The following is a 15971-nucleotide window of genomic DNA, read 5'->3' on the forward strand; positions in this document are numbered from 1 at the left end:
TCAGGTAGTTCTGTGGTTACTGATTATGAACAGGAAAACAGCATATCATGTACATATCATGACCTGTTCGTAAAAGATGAAATGATTTTGTAATGTTAATGGTTTGAAAGCCTTTAAATTGTTTTTCTTTTACTGTTTAGACATCTGTCTGCATTTAGATCGAGTTTCTAACAGAAAACCCAAAGCATGATTCTTCATTTATTAGAGCAGACATTTGCCTTTCAGTAACCAATGACGAATGTGGCCCAACTATGAGTTCTTGAAGGCAAGAATGGTATAGGCTTTTTTTAATCATTCAGATATGATCATTCATGATATAGTCACATAATACCATGAATAAACAGATGCTTGATAAATGCTGGCCAATTGACTCACTGACAGAGGGATGGATGTTTCTTCACTTGGAAAATGTGAAGAACAATAAAGCATGCCCTCCCCTCCCCTCTTATGAAGCTGAACTGAGATAAAGGAAGTTGAAAACTTCCTGTGAACTGTCAATCACTTGGCTGCTCTTCTGGTGTCTGATCACATTGCTAGGGCCTGATTTAGGTTGAGGGAGCCTCTTTAACATTCTTCCCCTCCAAAATGCCCATCCAGGTTTGCCTTAGGGCTCCTCTCCTGGGTGGTATGTGGGATCTATGTCAAAGCAACCTGGGGAAGTAAAACCAAGGTCAGACCTAAAAGAAAAAAGGAGTCTCCAAAGGGAACATGCACCTTGGGAGAAGGTGGGGGAGAAGAGGCAGGAAGTTCCTTAACTGGCAATGCTGTGGTGGGCGTCCCCTGGCCTGACTGCATGCCTCTATGGAGGTCTAAGAACTTGGCTGGTGGAGCTCCCTACTCACCCCCAGCTGCCCCACTTCCATTTGACTTTATGAGACACTGCATAGCCACAAATCTTTTCAAAGAAGACTCCCTGGAGCATGGGTGTGCACCTTGAGTTGCCATGATCTGCACACAGCTTTCCTTGAGCAAAGGAACATCCACTCGGCCTGTGTGGAAGTTGCACCCTGGCGTCACTCATTGCAGCTGAACCAAATATGAGGCTAGAAGGAACTTAGTGGTCATCCAATTCAGTGCCCCCATGTACCGACAGGACCTCTGAGCAGTTCCAGGGAGTCATGGCCCACTCGGCCTGACTGTTGAGGGAGCCCTGGGGCATCTCTTCTTTCTGGCACAGGCACATCCTCTTTGTACAGCCTCCTCCTAAACTACAACTTCAGTGCAGTCACTCTGTTCCTCTCCAGCTGCCCTGCTCTGACACTTTCCACCCCAAGGGGTAGCGGCACCCTAGTCTGAGAGTCTTCCCCTACTCTTCTTTTTCTATCCATTCCCACACTTTTAAAGAGCCAACCCTTCTGATTTTTCAAAACAAAATATCAAACGATTCTGAACATTGGACAACACATTTGGATAGGAAAGAGTTTTAAAGCAGATGTAAATTCGTTCCTTTTTTTTTTTTGCAGGGGCATTTGCATCTTTAGAGAGTCATGGAATTTGAGCTAGATGAGCGGTCAGACTGAGGAAGCTCTTCTCCTCCTCTGATCCTGCATTTACCATAGGACTGGCCATTTCACATCACACCCTCAAAACCACACAGCTCATGGCCAAATGGCCAGGCTCTTGGTGTGTTAGTTCCTTTCTGTGTAAACAAACCCCCACCACACACCCTCTGCTCTGTCCAAACTTACAAAGGAGATGTCGCTTCCTCCTGACCCCCTCTGCCTCAAATCTCCCTCATCCTTCAAAGCTCAGGGCAAATGTCCCCTCCTCTCCAGAGCGTTCTCTGGAAACCTCTTGTCTTCTCCTTGTGGGGCCTTCCTGCCCTTCGCTCACACTCATGAACTGGGGAGAGGTTGCTGGTTAACAGCCCCCTCCTCTCCCAAGCCCACTCCTGGGCTGGAAGACTTGGCCAGTCATTTTAGGCTCTAATTAATGCTACTCTAGAAGATCAAGGTATGCAGTGAAAAACCCAGGCAAACTTTTGGAAAAAGTAAGTCAATTAGAAACATCTTTAAAAAAAAAAAAAAAGAAACTATTTGACAGTAAATACTATAGCTCAACACATACAAACTATATGATACGATTCCATTCCTGGTTATTACCCAATAGAAATGCTTAAATTTATGCACCAAAAACATGTACAAGAATACTCACAACAGAAATATGCAAAATATCCCCAGATGAAACTACCCAAATGTCCATGAACATGTATAAATATTAATAATAGTGATATCCATTTATACAATGAAATACTTCACAGCTCTGAACAAACAAGAATTACATGCTGCAATACAAATGAGATTCACAAACAATATTGAGTAGAAAAAATCCAGACACAAAAACTCTTTGATTCCATTTACATAACTTTCAAAAGTGACAAAACCAATCCATATGTTAGAAATTAGCTTAGTGGTTACCCTTGAGGTCGAGCAATCTATCACCAAACCAATTATACCACTGATAGTTACATCAATTCCATTCCTTTTCTATAGTTTGTTTTGATGGTCAGGAGAGAGATTTACAAGGGAGTTTGAAAAGTGGGAGAATCAATTCATTTAAACAAGGTTTTATTGCATACTTCCCCATGGGCCAGGCATTGCCCTAGATGGTAGGGTGTGTACAGGATGGATTAGACAGAATTTCTGCCCTTGAGGAAGTCACAGTCCAACGACCAGGCTCACACTCTAGAAACGGCCCTCACTCTTCAGCATGAGGTGCCCACTCTGTGAAATGGCCAGTACCTAACTCATCCAAGAATTCTCCCCATAGAAAGTCAAAGGTACCCCTCACCCTATCAGGCCTGGAAGATGTACCCAGGCTGAAAAACTTACGTACCACCCACCAAAACATTATCACCCTGTGCCTCTATAAGAGAGGGTTATAAGCTGAACTGAGAGCCAACTGCCTCGCTCCGGAGTCCTCCAGAGCCTTGATAAGTGACTTCCAGTGTCCATAGGCCAGCAGACCACTCAGACAAGAGCAATTTCAAGATTTCTAGTCTAGGCAAGGGCCGTGCCAAGCACCACACTGACAGCTATCATTTGAGGCACAATTTCACTCTTACAGTGTGGTCACCGTCCCAGTGTGTTCTTCACATCTAATTTCATAGAGGAAGTCAGCCCAACCTCACTGCTTATTAGAACCAGAGAGCAGTCGGCCTTCTTGACTCTGAGGATCCCATAAGGCCTCAGTGATGAGCTGGCTGCCCCCAGATTCCTTCTCACCAGGAGGCTCAGGAGACCACTGGGATAGCCTGTGTTCTGGGAAATGACAGCACCTAGCAGCATATAACTCTACCAAATGACTTCGAGAGAAACCAGAGCTGGAGGGACCTCAGAAATTACCCAGGCCCAAAGATACTCCCATCTTTTTTTTTTTTTAATGAGGAGATTGGGGCCAAAGGGCTGAAGTCTATTCCTCAAGGTCACTCAGAAATTACCCAGGCCCAAAGATACTCCCATCGTTTTTTTTTTTTAAATGAGGAGATTGGGGCCAAAGGGCTGAAGTCTATTCCTCAAGGTCACACTAACAAGTGATGGCAAAACTGAGGACAAAATTGAAATCTCCAGACTCCAGGGCTTTTTCTGTATACACTCACCTGCAAAGCTCAAACCAGGAGAAGCAAATATGTTCCTCTCACCTTCTAAACCCAGACCCTGTAGAGTCTCATAGGGCCTCCGGGCTAACTTGGACCCACCCTTGGAACTAAAGAAATGTACCTGCACAGGAGATTTTGCTTCTTTAAGTGCCTGAGCAGGCTCTAATCCTGGTGCAGTCAGAAGCATGCAGCCTGAGACCACCTCTTATATATGGGACCTTTCTACACATGGCGTTTGGCCAAGAATTTGTGACCCCACCTCCCAGGACCTTGGTTCATCCCCATCGTGTGTTCTCTGGAAGGGAGTGGAGTACCCAGGGCTTTGTGACTGGATTACACAAATCCAATTATTTCTTTAGAACACCACACAGAGAAAGCCTGTTCCAGTAATGCCTTAATGAGAGAGAGTTAGTCATCTTCTCACTTCCAACCCTGGGGTGTGACCTAGAAAAGCATTTCACTGCAGGAGCACATGACCCCACTTGCTCACCTCCCCACCACTCCCAGGACACCAAAGAACCAAGACAGAGATTTCTGTACATCCCTATGTTTAAACTAACATTGACAGAAGCCTGGAAAATATTTTCAACAGGTGGCTGTGGGTTTTCTTTTATGGTTGTCAGAGTCTGATGCAGCCCTCAGGGACGTTTCCTGCTAAGGAGGAAATTCGTGGTTCATTTGTGCTATTGAGATCGCTCCCTCTTCCTTCCCAACCTACTTTCCAAATCCCCCATTTTGGCCATCTGGGACTCAGAACATTGACCTCCCATTGGTTGCCTCCTCACAGTTCACCGTGGGTCCCGTTGCTCCAAATCTGGTTGTTCTTCCCTTAAGCATTTCCTAGCCCTCCTGTGTTTGCTCTAGACTTCTTCACTCCCTCCCCACCACCATCCCCAAATTCTTCTCCTAGGCTCCCACCACCACTTGCACAGATTTTCATCATAGCAGCTTAGTCGGTTCCGGCTTTCCTGCCTCCACACTTGCACACCTAGGATCCCCAGAACCTAGAACCATGCCTAGTACCCAGGAGGTGCTCAATATGTGTCAGTGGAATCAGAGTCCCTTCCCTGTGGAAATCCTCTGTCCTCTTCCTCCCCACCTGCTTGTTGGCCTTTGCCTTGACTCTAATCACTCCAACTCAATCATTTTGTGTGATTATCACTCCACCCATTTTATTAGTACTGATAAATTAACTAATATTGATAACAATAGCCAACATGTTTTGAGCACTTATGACATGCCAAGCACAATGCTAAGCACATTGCATGCAGAATCTCATGGAATCTTCACAACTTTGTGAGGTAGTGCTATTATTATCCACATTCTACAAAAAGAAAACGGAGGCACAGCATGGCAACTCGCCCAAGATAACCACAGCCGGTAAACAGCAGAGATGGGGCTAAAGTCTCAGGGTGTCAGGTTCCACTAACTTTTCCTCATCTTTGTCAAGGAATTGTCTCCCTGCCACCGTCAAAGCAAATCCAAAGCTTTCTTCCTGAGCTAAACGCTCTTTGGAGCCTTCCCCCTGCCTCATGTGACAAATAGCCACCCTTCCTCGCACGGGACTGAAGGTGTTATGGGGATAACAGAAGCGGTGGATTTGGGTAGACCATTATTATTATTGATCTGTCTCCCAGACATAACCTTTTCATTTTCATCTCTTCATCCTGGCCCTTAGTTATCTTCCCCCTTCTATTCATCATCGTTTCAGGGGCTCCAGGTGGGGGGCTTCTGCTCCTCTTGGGACAGCACCTTGCACCTGGCACAGGGCTGGGCTCACTCTATCTCTGAGTTGTTGTTATGGTCATCACCGGGCTTATCATAAATTGTGCTGCGGATTCACAGAGCCACCCAGATGCAGAGGGTAAGGCCCAAGGGCCATTTCCTCCCATGACAACTCTTGAAAGTTATTGTCCTGGGTGACAGGAAACAGATGGCCAGGGAGGCTCACTAGCCTTGCACAGCAGCACTGTGGCCTTTTGGCATCACAGAGGTCATACATCCCTTCCCCAGGCTTCCGATTGTCACCCAAGACAGACCAGTATGCCTGAGAAAAAGGCGGTGAAGTCAAGTGCATCTGGTGATGAGCCTTCTGTCTCTGCAAGGCACAGGCAGTCCTGACCCACAGTGGGCTGTGGACCAGAAGTGGGTTGGCAAGTTTGTGATTTATGACCAGAAATTTACTTTCCTGTGGAAACCAGATTTTAGGAGTGGTGAATTTCCCAGAAAGGCTTTGGTGGGCTTCACAAGCTCAGGAGCAGTAGAACCAGAGCACTTGCTAGAGTTCTAAGTCCTGGAGGCAAAGAAGAGGGAAATGTGTTCCTCGGCTAGTGGCGCAGTGGAGTATTGGAGAATGAGGGTTGGCTTGAGAGTCAGAAACACAGATGCAGGTTCACTAACTTTGTGAAGCTGGGCAAGCCATTTCCTCTTTCTGGGACTCAATCATGTGAAACACGGTTGTGATCGTCATCTCTCTACTTTCTGTTACAACACATTATGATTCTGTTTGGGACCAGCCTTGAGCGAACATTCAAAGGAGGTCAAATGCATCTGGGGCACCTTCAAATGTCCTACTTCCCACTTATTCTAGAAGAGTCCAAGTGCCCTAAATAATCTGCTTCTCCCACAAACCTAATTGCTCTCTAAAGTTTCTCCTTCCTTTCCCTCTAATCAAAATTCTTATTCCTTCAGGGTACGGGAAAGCAATCAAATTGAATTCCTGACGTCTCACTACTGTGTGAATAGCTTACAAGTCCTTAACCTCACCATACTATTTGCATTTTTTAAAATAGAAAACTCCTTTTCCAAATGAATCCCTGATAGTTGGAATTTGGGGCACTGAAATAAAAAGTTAAAAAAATCCAGTTGAGGAATAAAATAAGTACTGAGATAGTAAATAATGACTGCTCCAAGGTGACCCTTCATGGGCACGCAGGTTATTTATGGGGTTTCATTAGACTCACGTTAAGGAACAAGTAAAACTGTTTTGTATCCAACACAACTGTAAATAAGAAAAACTACTGAAATGCCTATGGCTAAGCTCTAACCATTGATTCTCCCTTTTGCCAATATAAGGGTAAAGCGAGAAAGTCATGGGGTAGCATTACCCTGGCCAGGGTTACTTCTGGCAGCCCCACAGACAGGGGGATGTCAGGCTGTGGTGGCTACAGCAGCACCAAAACTTCATAAAACTAACTGATAGCCAGGCGCGGTGGCTCACACCTGTAATCCCAACACTGGGGGGCCGAGGCAGGTGGATCACGAGGTCAGGAGACCAGCCTGACCAACAGCCTGACCAACATGGTGAAACCCCAACTCTACTAAAACTACACAAATTAGCTGGGTGTGGTGGCACACATCTGTAATCCCAGCTACTCAGGAGGCTGAGGCGGGAGAATCGCTTGAACCAGAGAGGCAGAGGTTGCAGTGAGCCAAGATCATGCCACTAACCAACAAGTCATGCTCTTCCTTGATGTTTTTTTCCACCTGATTTTTGTTCGTTTGGTTATACATTTTCAAAACCAGGATCCAACAAGGAAAAGAGAAGGGCTTTGATTTGTGAGTGGGAGAAAGGACAATAACAAGTTCAGAAGAATGAAAGGAAAAATTGATGATCCCATATATAACTTTCAAGCATTAGAAATTTATCCAAGAACCAAGATAATAAAAAGAGGCTTTGTGGGGTAGCTCATAAATGAAAAGTCATTGCCATGGTTTCAAAGTAAATTCCAAGACCTAAGTTATTAAATCTTTCACATTCACAATATTTTTAGAATGTCATAGAAAAATATTCTTTAAGAAATTCACTATGAAGTTTGAAAAATAAACACAGACAAGCTATTTTCTCAACAGAAGGGTGTTTCCCTAAGTTATCAGAGAGCTAATTAAAATTTCAAGAACATTTATTCATAACAAATAATTTGAGTGAACTCTGATTGACAAGGACTGCTCTGTCTGGGGAGGGCTTGGGGACAGCGCTGTGAGCCATGCCAATCAGGGAGGCAAGGCAGGTACAGTGCATGTTTCTTATTTTCTGCCTCTATTTTAATTGTGTACTTGGCATTGTTTAATGGGTCCAAATCAATATACTACTAAGGAACATATTTCTAACCATTCTCTTCCTGACCCTTTCTTTGTTCCTGATATCATTTTCTCCAAGTGTCTCACAGTTTTACCTTCGTTCATCTGCCTTTTTGGGGTTTGGTTTTTTTGGTTAAATTTTGGCTTTGTTTTCCTCCTGACCTGTAAACTACCTATCTTTCTTGGCAGAAAATGTATTTGGATTTGCCATTATGATGCTCATGACAGGGAACACTGATTGCCAGGGAGAACAGCGTGGTTTCTGCATTTCCTTCCAAGAGACAGTTGCAAGGCTTCTGTTTCATGTCATTGGGGTATAGTTGGAAAGACGCCCTGATGGTAAATAAACCATGACTAATTTCAAGGATACAAAAGTGAGTAAGACATTGCGACTGATGCCCAGAAGATGCAAGAAAAGAGGTACAAAGTACCCTGAAGTCAGCAGCACCCCACCCAGAGTGAGGGCTCTAGCACAGTTGCCAACGTAGCAGCCCCAATTCCTGGGAGTTTTTCACACACAACCCTCTGAAGCAATGTATCTAGCATGGATGTATCAGGTCTGCCAGTCAAAGGAATCCCTCACCTTAACAATTATGTCAAATAGCCATCCTAAGGCTTGCATTATCTTAAAATAGAGGAATTCTCTATATACAGAAAATAACACACTTTTATGGAGTTGTGTGCGCAAAAGTTTTCAATAGAACACGGAAGAGACTTATATTGAAATGCATTTTCCTCCTACGGTTCCATGGAAAGGTTTATCTGTGCCTTTCAAAGCATAAAAGACCAAACTTCCCCTCAACTGAAAAGCATGATATCTAGTAAGTCTTTGAGTCTGGGCTTTTTAGAAAGAGGAAGCAGCTCTGAAAACATTAGTTGCTTAGGTGGCCTTCATACCTGGGCCTCCCGAACACACAGCACCCTTCACTTTGACCTGCCCTCTCTGGAATTATGTGGAGTTTGCATCCTAGAAAGAGCTTACGTTTGGAGCCAGATTAGCCTGCGGTTTGACCCCGATGCTACTCCTCACTAGTTGGATAGCCTCAAGATAGCAACTGACCTCTAAGAGCCTCAGTGTTATCATCCACAAAACGGGAATGATAGATACTTTATATGATTAGTGGAAAAATTCAATTTTTTGTTTTGTAATGAATATAAAACATTTAGTCCAGGGGCTGGTACATAATATGCACTCAATACATTTTTTGAGAATCATAATTGTGATTATTCACTAATGATTGTATTTGGTGCTTACTGAGAGGTTTTTGAGAACCTTTTAACCCCTTGGACTTGGTGTGATTGGTCTATAGGATATCCAAGTGAAAGTGTCAGAAATAGATCTGGAGTTCAAAGGCATTACGGAGTGAATGTTTGCATCCTCCCAAAATTCACAGGTGGAAATCCTAACCCCCAATGTGATCACATTAGGAGGTGGAGTCTTGTGGAGGTACTTAGGTCATGAGGGTGGAGCAATGAATGGGATTTATGAATCGGAGTTATGAATGGGATTAGGGCTCTTATAAAAGGGACCCCAGAGAACTCTCCTGCCAACTTTCTGCCATGTGAGGATACAACAAGAAGTTGGCAACAAGCAACCTGGAAGAAGGCTTTCACCAGAGCCCAGCTATGTTGGTGCCCTGATCTTGGGCTTCCAACCTCCAGAGCAGCAAGAAATAAACGTCTATTGTTTATAAGCCACCCAATCTACAGCATTTTGTCATAGCAGCCTATACTGACTAAGACAAAAGGAGAAGTGTAAACTGGAGACAGGAATGTTTAAGGTTATCAGCATGCAGATGCAGAAACGGAAATCTTGCAAGTGGGCAATATCACGGTACTAAATTGATTATCTTTGGCTCACCCTCTATCCAGAGTTTTCACCAGCCCATGTGACAGCCCTCAAATGTAACTTTCAAATTTTTAGCTCCTTAAATTATTCACATAACACAGTTTAGTGTGACCAGTTCCCTCACTGTTAAATATGTCCCATCAGACCACATCTGGAGCACATCAGTCAGTTCAACATCCTACCCTTCAGAAAGACAGTGACACCTCCCCTACTCTGCCTCATTTTAAGTACTAAGCTTCTGTTTCTTTTTCTTTCTTTCTTTCTTTCTTTTTTCTTTTTGAGATGGAGTCTTGCTCTGTCACCCAGGCTGGAGTACAGTGGGGCAATCTCGGCTCACTGCAGCCTCCGCCTCCCAGGTTCAAGCGATTCTCCTGCTTCAGCCTCCCAAGTAGCTGGGACTACAGGCGCCCACCACCACGCGTGGCTAATTTTTTGTATTTTTAGTAGAGATGAGGTTTCACTATGTTGGCCAGGCTGGTCTCGAACTCCTGACCTCGTGATCCACCTGCCTTGGCCACCCAAAGTACTGAGATTACAGGCATGAGCCACCAAGCCCGGCCACTTCTGTTTCTTTATCTGGGAGAATAATGACATTTTGAGCTGTCACTGTGCAAATGAAATGAAGTCATCTATGTAAGAATACTTAACGTAACACCTGACATATGACAGGCTCTCCATCAATGTTGACAGTCATTTTTTCCTATGTTTGTTTTCATACAGCCTGAATCCCATCGTCATTTTTCGCAACTACATCTCGGTATTGATCCACATTGCGTGTGTCATCAGTTAAATCTCTTGTCTCTTTAACATGTGAATTCTGTCCCATCCTTTAAAGGAAAAGCCTTTTGAGAAGAGACTGGGGCAGTGCTTTAGTATTCTTGTGGCTCTCAGTAGAGAACTCCTCAAACTGACTGCTTGCTCCTGAGACTCTTCTACGGTCTCAGCTTCCATTGATGGCACCACCATCTACCCAGGCTCCCAGGAAAGAACACTCAGTACATAACACACATATACATTTACATATGAAGGCTTCCATATACATACAAATATATATGTCTGTTAAAGCTGAGAAGATACTACATACCAGATGCTTTGCTTTGGTAGAATATTTTTTTTATCCAGCCAAAAGGAAAAAATAAGTGTTGAAAGAGATCATCACGCCCAAGCCAAGGGGTGAAGAAGTTGAGGTGGGGAGAGAAAAAAGAATCCAGACAGGTACTGGGATATCATTGAAATCATGAACAAAACAAGAATGTTCACAACTTTGTTATTTTCAACATTGTTCCAAAAATTCTAGCCAAAATATGAAATATGCATTATAAACCAACATAGTATTAATAAAAAAGAAAAGCTCTGGTTGATAATCTTTATGTAAGTAGAAAAACAAAGAATAAACTAAAATAAGTAGTAAATAAAATAACTATATATATTGTTTAAATTAATGGGATTCCTATATATAACAATAACCAGTTAGAAGGTACCATAATAGAAATATCTCATTTGTAATAATAATAAACTATAAAATATCTGAGAATAATCAAGGAATGTTTTTGACCTATTTGAGGAGAACTATAAAAAGTTTATAGAGACATAAAAGATCTGTGAATAAATAGACAGTCATGTCATACTCCTGGAGGGAAAGATTAAGTATTAAAAATATGTCATTCCTAAAATTAATTCACAGTTTTAATGAGATTCTGATTAAGAGATCCCAATAATTCTGTTTTGTAGGAGAGAGAAGAGACAAGGAGAAGGTAATTGGCAAAACATTAAAATTAACTTGGATTAGACACAGGCAAAAGATTAATAAATGTCCTTACTGTAAAAATTAAAAACTCTTTCAAAACAATAAGAAAAACACTAAATGCTTTTAGAAAAATGAGGAAAAAAATAGACAATCAGAAAAATATAATTGGTTAATAAACAATTTCAAAATTTTTTCATAATAAAATATATACTGATTTTTAAAAGTCTATCATTTCTCACTTCCCAAATTGATGGATATTTTAAAATAATAAGCTTTAGATTTTTAAATTAGAGATAACTACATTTTAATAAAATGAAAATATTTTAAAATAATAACATACAGGGCTGGAGTGAGAGAAAAAATGTAGGAACTCTGATATCATTGTGGTAAGTATATAAATTGATGTGCCTCTTTTGGAAAGCAATTTGGTGATAAGTATCAAAAGCATTAATAATATTCCCAATAATTTCATTTATTAAATATATACAAAGAAAATAAAACCATGGATGAATATTTACGTACAAAAATGTTCATCATTCAATGATGATCACAGAAACAGAATAGATAACTCTGAAATAGAACTTTTATTATTGTTGACAATAATTTTGCAAATGACTTATCTGTCCATTATTGAATATAGTTAATTAGATTACAGAATTTCCATATGGCTGAATATTAGCATTCATTTCAATTTAATTATTGGAATATTTTTTCAGGATATGTAAAAACACTGGTGGTATGGTGTTGACTGGGGGAAAAGATCAGATGGTAAGTTAAATATAAGTGCACAAAAGAAAAGATTGAAGCCAAATTACCCCCAAGTTTTCATAATTACTTTTCAATTGGAAAACACAAAAGACAGAAAGAGGGAGAGGAGGAGGAAGACAATGATGAAAACAAGAAGAAAGTGAGAATATCTAAGAAATTTTAAAAACATACTAGTAAGGGAGGGCGACTATTCATACCAGATATTAAAATTTATCAGAAGTTGTTGTAATTTAAATAGCATAATACTAATTTAGGCAAACAACTCATGGAAACAAAATAGATAACTCTGAAATAAGGATTATGTTATCCAATAATTTATCTTTAAGATTTGACAAATCAAAGGAGAACAGAAGATCACTGAACCGAACCGAGAGAACTAGTAAAGAATGCAGAAATAATTCCTGATACATTATCACCCCAAACTTTAATATCCCACTTTGTCTGCCTGTGTATTTTTAAATAACCCACGCTCATAGCTTCTGCCTTTATCAGGTTCTCTGTGCTCACAGACATTTTTGCAGTCATAGACTTATCTGTTATAACATATAGGGTTATTATAATTGGCCAACTACAGGTAATTCACATTCCTAATCTTGCTGTTTGCTTGTCAAAAGCCACATCAGGAATGGTTCAACTTCAGTGCCCGCACCAGCCCTGTGCAGGGTTAAAAGAGAGCTTTTCTCCTCAAGGTGCTTCCTCTATCTCCCCTGGCAAAGAGACAGACGCGTAAACAACACTTACAGCCCAGGAAAGATGCTCAGGAACTGGTGCTGGTCCTGGGGTCCTTCAGCATGGATTTTTCTGCTTTTGGTGTTTCTCTTACCCAAGCGAAGCTGTTGAGTGGGATGGTGCAATCAAGATCCTGCTGGCAAGGACAGACTGATATATTTGGGCTTGGAACTAATAACGTGTTTCTGTTTTTGCACTGATCAAGCAGCTCGAGCCCAAAGTGATGGCTGCTCACCTCTGGGGGCCTCTTGCTCATCTCCCTCTGATATTTCTGTACCACCCACCTGCCCATTCCCCTCATATCAGCTGCCTCAAGGGTTCACTTATTTTTTAGAATTCAAGGGATTTCGGTAAGCTGCCTCTCACTTTTTGTGGACTGAGGGGAAAGTGAGTAGGATGATAGCTCAATCAAAGATGCCTGTGTGGGCAGTTTCCTACCTCTCTGCACCTGAGTTTCCCTCCGGGAAACATCCCTAGCTTCCTCTTCAGGATTGCCATGAGGACTAGATGCCCACGCTCTGGAAACACATGTGCTACAAAAGCAGACACTGACCATAATTAGGAGATTTTCGAATTATAGGTCACATCTTGCAGGTAGCAAATGTCTTGCCTTTGGAAGTTGAGGTTCTTAGAAACTGAGCTGTGGAGGTTCATCAAGCGGGCATCTTATTAAAACCAGATACACACCGCTGCCTCTCGTGGTGTGGGCTTTCCTCTGTGTAATGTTGGGTTTCTCAGGTTAGCTCTGCTTCTGCTGCACCTAGGGATGAAACTGACTTTCTGCCGAGGACAGCTGATACGTATGAGAGAGCTGCATCCCAGCAATTAAGTAGCTGTGGTACCGACGGTATGAATGGGGAGCGTTATTCCCGGACAGCCCATCAACTAGACTCAGACAGACCCTCTTTATTCATCTCCTTTTTGGCTTATAAACTTCCTGAGCACAGTTCCCTCACCTGTGTATTTTTATTCTAGACTTCCCTTTCCTTGTGCACGTTCAGTACTCATTCATCCAAGGGGAAAGGGAACTATTTATTAAGCGCTTACTATAGACTTACAAGAAACGTATCAGGTCCTTGACCTACATTGTTTCATTTTATCCCCACAACAACATTGTGAAGTGTCACTGACACTTTTCTGCCTTTGGTGTTTCTCTTACCCTGGTTTCACCGATGAGGACCTTGTCATAAAAAGAGGTTTTAACTCGGCCTGATCTCATCAGTAGGAATTGGCTGAGCTGATGCACTTTCGCCTCCAACTGAAGTAAACAGAATGAGTACAACACTGCGTCAAGCTGAAGACGTGCCCTGTCTAGTTGGAAGGCAAACAATTTAAACATGTAATTATAGTAACATGTGATGAATGCGGTAACAGAGGTTTACGTGGGGTAGCTTGGAAGTGGAGAGAGGGGCACAGCCTTCTTATGGGAGAGCTGATGACTCAGCTCTTCAGAGGGCAGACCACCACACACTGAGCCTTAAGGTATGAGTGGGTGCCCACCAGGCAGAGTGTGGGGAAGGGAAGACTGAGGCTGAAGACAGGGTGTGCAAAGGAGCCCACGTGGTGAGGAGTAGGAAGCAGCTGTGGGAGGCATGCATGCGAGCGTGGTTGTAGGCAGGTCACTAGGATGCAAAGGTAGTTGGGCCAGGTTGAAAGGGGCCATAGATTCCTAAGATTGTGGACACTTGGTCCCATTTCCCGATTCTTCTAACTCCCCTAGCCAGGGCTCAAACTTGTATTCCAGGTTGCTGCTACAGTTTCCACCTTCTCCCTTTACTTCTGGCCAGACTCTGGTGTTGTGGATGAGAAAGGGAAGTGTCTGTATCCATACCACCCTGAATGCACCTGATCTCATCTGATCTTGGAAGCTAAGGAGGGTTCAGCCTGGGTTAGTATCTGAGTGGGAGAAACAGAAGAGATAGAAAAGTCTTCGGTTTCGTAGTGTCATCCCCAAGAACCCAGAGCAAATGCCACAGATATCATTACTAACAATTATATTCCTTTGAGTCAATGAGCCATCCTCAGTTAAGACACAAATGAACTGAAAGAAGTTGCTCACTAACTTATTAGGTGCTAGCTTATTAAATAGCTTATTAAATATTACAGCTATTAAATACTAAGCTTATTCAATAGTTTATTAAACAGCTCGTTGAATAGGATATAAGGCAGTGCCATGTAGTGGATAAAAGTAATAATGATTAGAATATTAAGAGCTAAAATATACTGAACACTCTCAATGGCACTTTACATGCATGGCCCCTTTAATCCTGAAAAAATGCTATTGCCATCTTTATTTCAGACACCAGGGTGCTGAGGCTTGAGAGTGAAGCCACGTTCTCCAAGCTCACATAGCAAAGACATGGGGACACCAGGACTCCATCTACTGTAGGTTGTCTGACTGGGAACCCCCACGCACCTGGCAGGTGACAGAAATAGGAGGCATGTGCTGGGTTTGGAAGAGACACCTGGTGGGAGAGAGCCCTGTGGAGCCAGATGGGGCTGAAAACAAATGTTGAATGGGAGAAAAGTCAAGTTCCAGGGGCACTACATGCAGCAGGATATGCTTTTTAGAAAAAGTCCAAAAACACTAAACCTCAACAATATGTTCTTTCGGCTTGCATTTGTGTATAACAGTAATTAAAAAGCAAGGGAACAACACACAGTAGATTCAAGATAGGGGTCTCCTCTAGAAAGAAGGAGAAGGGGCAGGAGACAGGGTGGGGAGGAGCACATAAATAGATGTAAATTACTGCTAATTTTTCTAGTCCTTGGTTTGAATGATGGGTTCATCAAGGGTCCATTACAAAAATATGTGTTAAGTTTTTTAAAAATATAGTAAAAGAGCCAGGTATAGTTTGTCTTGAACCACAATTATGAAAAAAATTCCAACTTTGTGCATCCAAGGATCAGATTTTTTTAAATAAAGGATAAAAGGAATAAGAAATGAACAGCCAAGTATTCACTATCAAATTTGAGAAATAATAGCCTGGCCAACATGGTGAAACTCCATCTCTATTAAAAATACAAAAATTAGCCAGGCGTGGTGGCTCATGCCTGTAGTCCCAGCTACTTGCAAGGCTGAGGCAGGTGAAGAATCTCTTGAACCCAGGAAGTAGAGGTTGCAGTAGGCCAAGATGGCGCCACTGCACTCCAGCCTGGGTGACAGAGCAAGAACCCATGTTCAAAAAAAAAAAAAAAAG

General features: G+C 42.4%; 1 protein-coding gene and 1 long non-coding RNA gene across 2 annotated transcripts in view; one reads left to right on the plus strand and one right to left on the minus strand.

Moving 5' to 3' along the window:
* Positions 1–3779, minus strand: part of CAPN14 (calpain 14) — a 42383-nt gene extending 38604 nt beyond the window's left edge. The window contains exon 1 of the mRNA XM_032172614.1: positions 3720–3779. The gene's annotated coding sequence lies outside the window, so the exon portion shown is untranslated. The remainder of the gene's footprint in view (positions 1–3719) is intronic.
* Positions 3780–4944: 1165 nt separating this feature from the next.
* Positions 4945–15323, plus strand: LOC131381013 (uncharacterized). The gene is made up of 3 exons (XR_009209408.1): positions 4945–4978; positions 11991–12042; positions 15071–15323. It is a non-coding gene; the product is annotated as an uncharacterized LOC131381013 (long non-coding RNA).
* Positions 15324–15971: the final 648 nt, after the last annotated feature.

The sequence above is a fragment of the Hylobates moloch genome, unplaced genomic scaffold, assembly GCF_009828535.3.
Source record: "Hylobates moloch isolate HMO894 unplaced genomic scaffold, HMol_V3 SCAFFOLD_13, whole genome shotgun sequence".
NCBI classification, from domain to species: Eukaryota; Metazoa; Chordata; class Mammalia; order Primates; family Hylobatidae; genus Hylobates; species Hylobates moloch.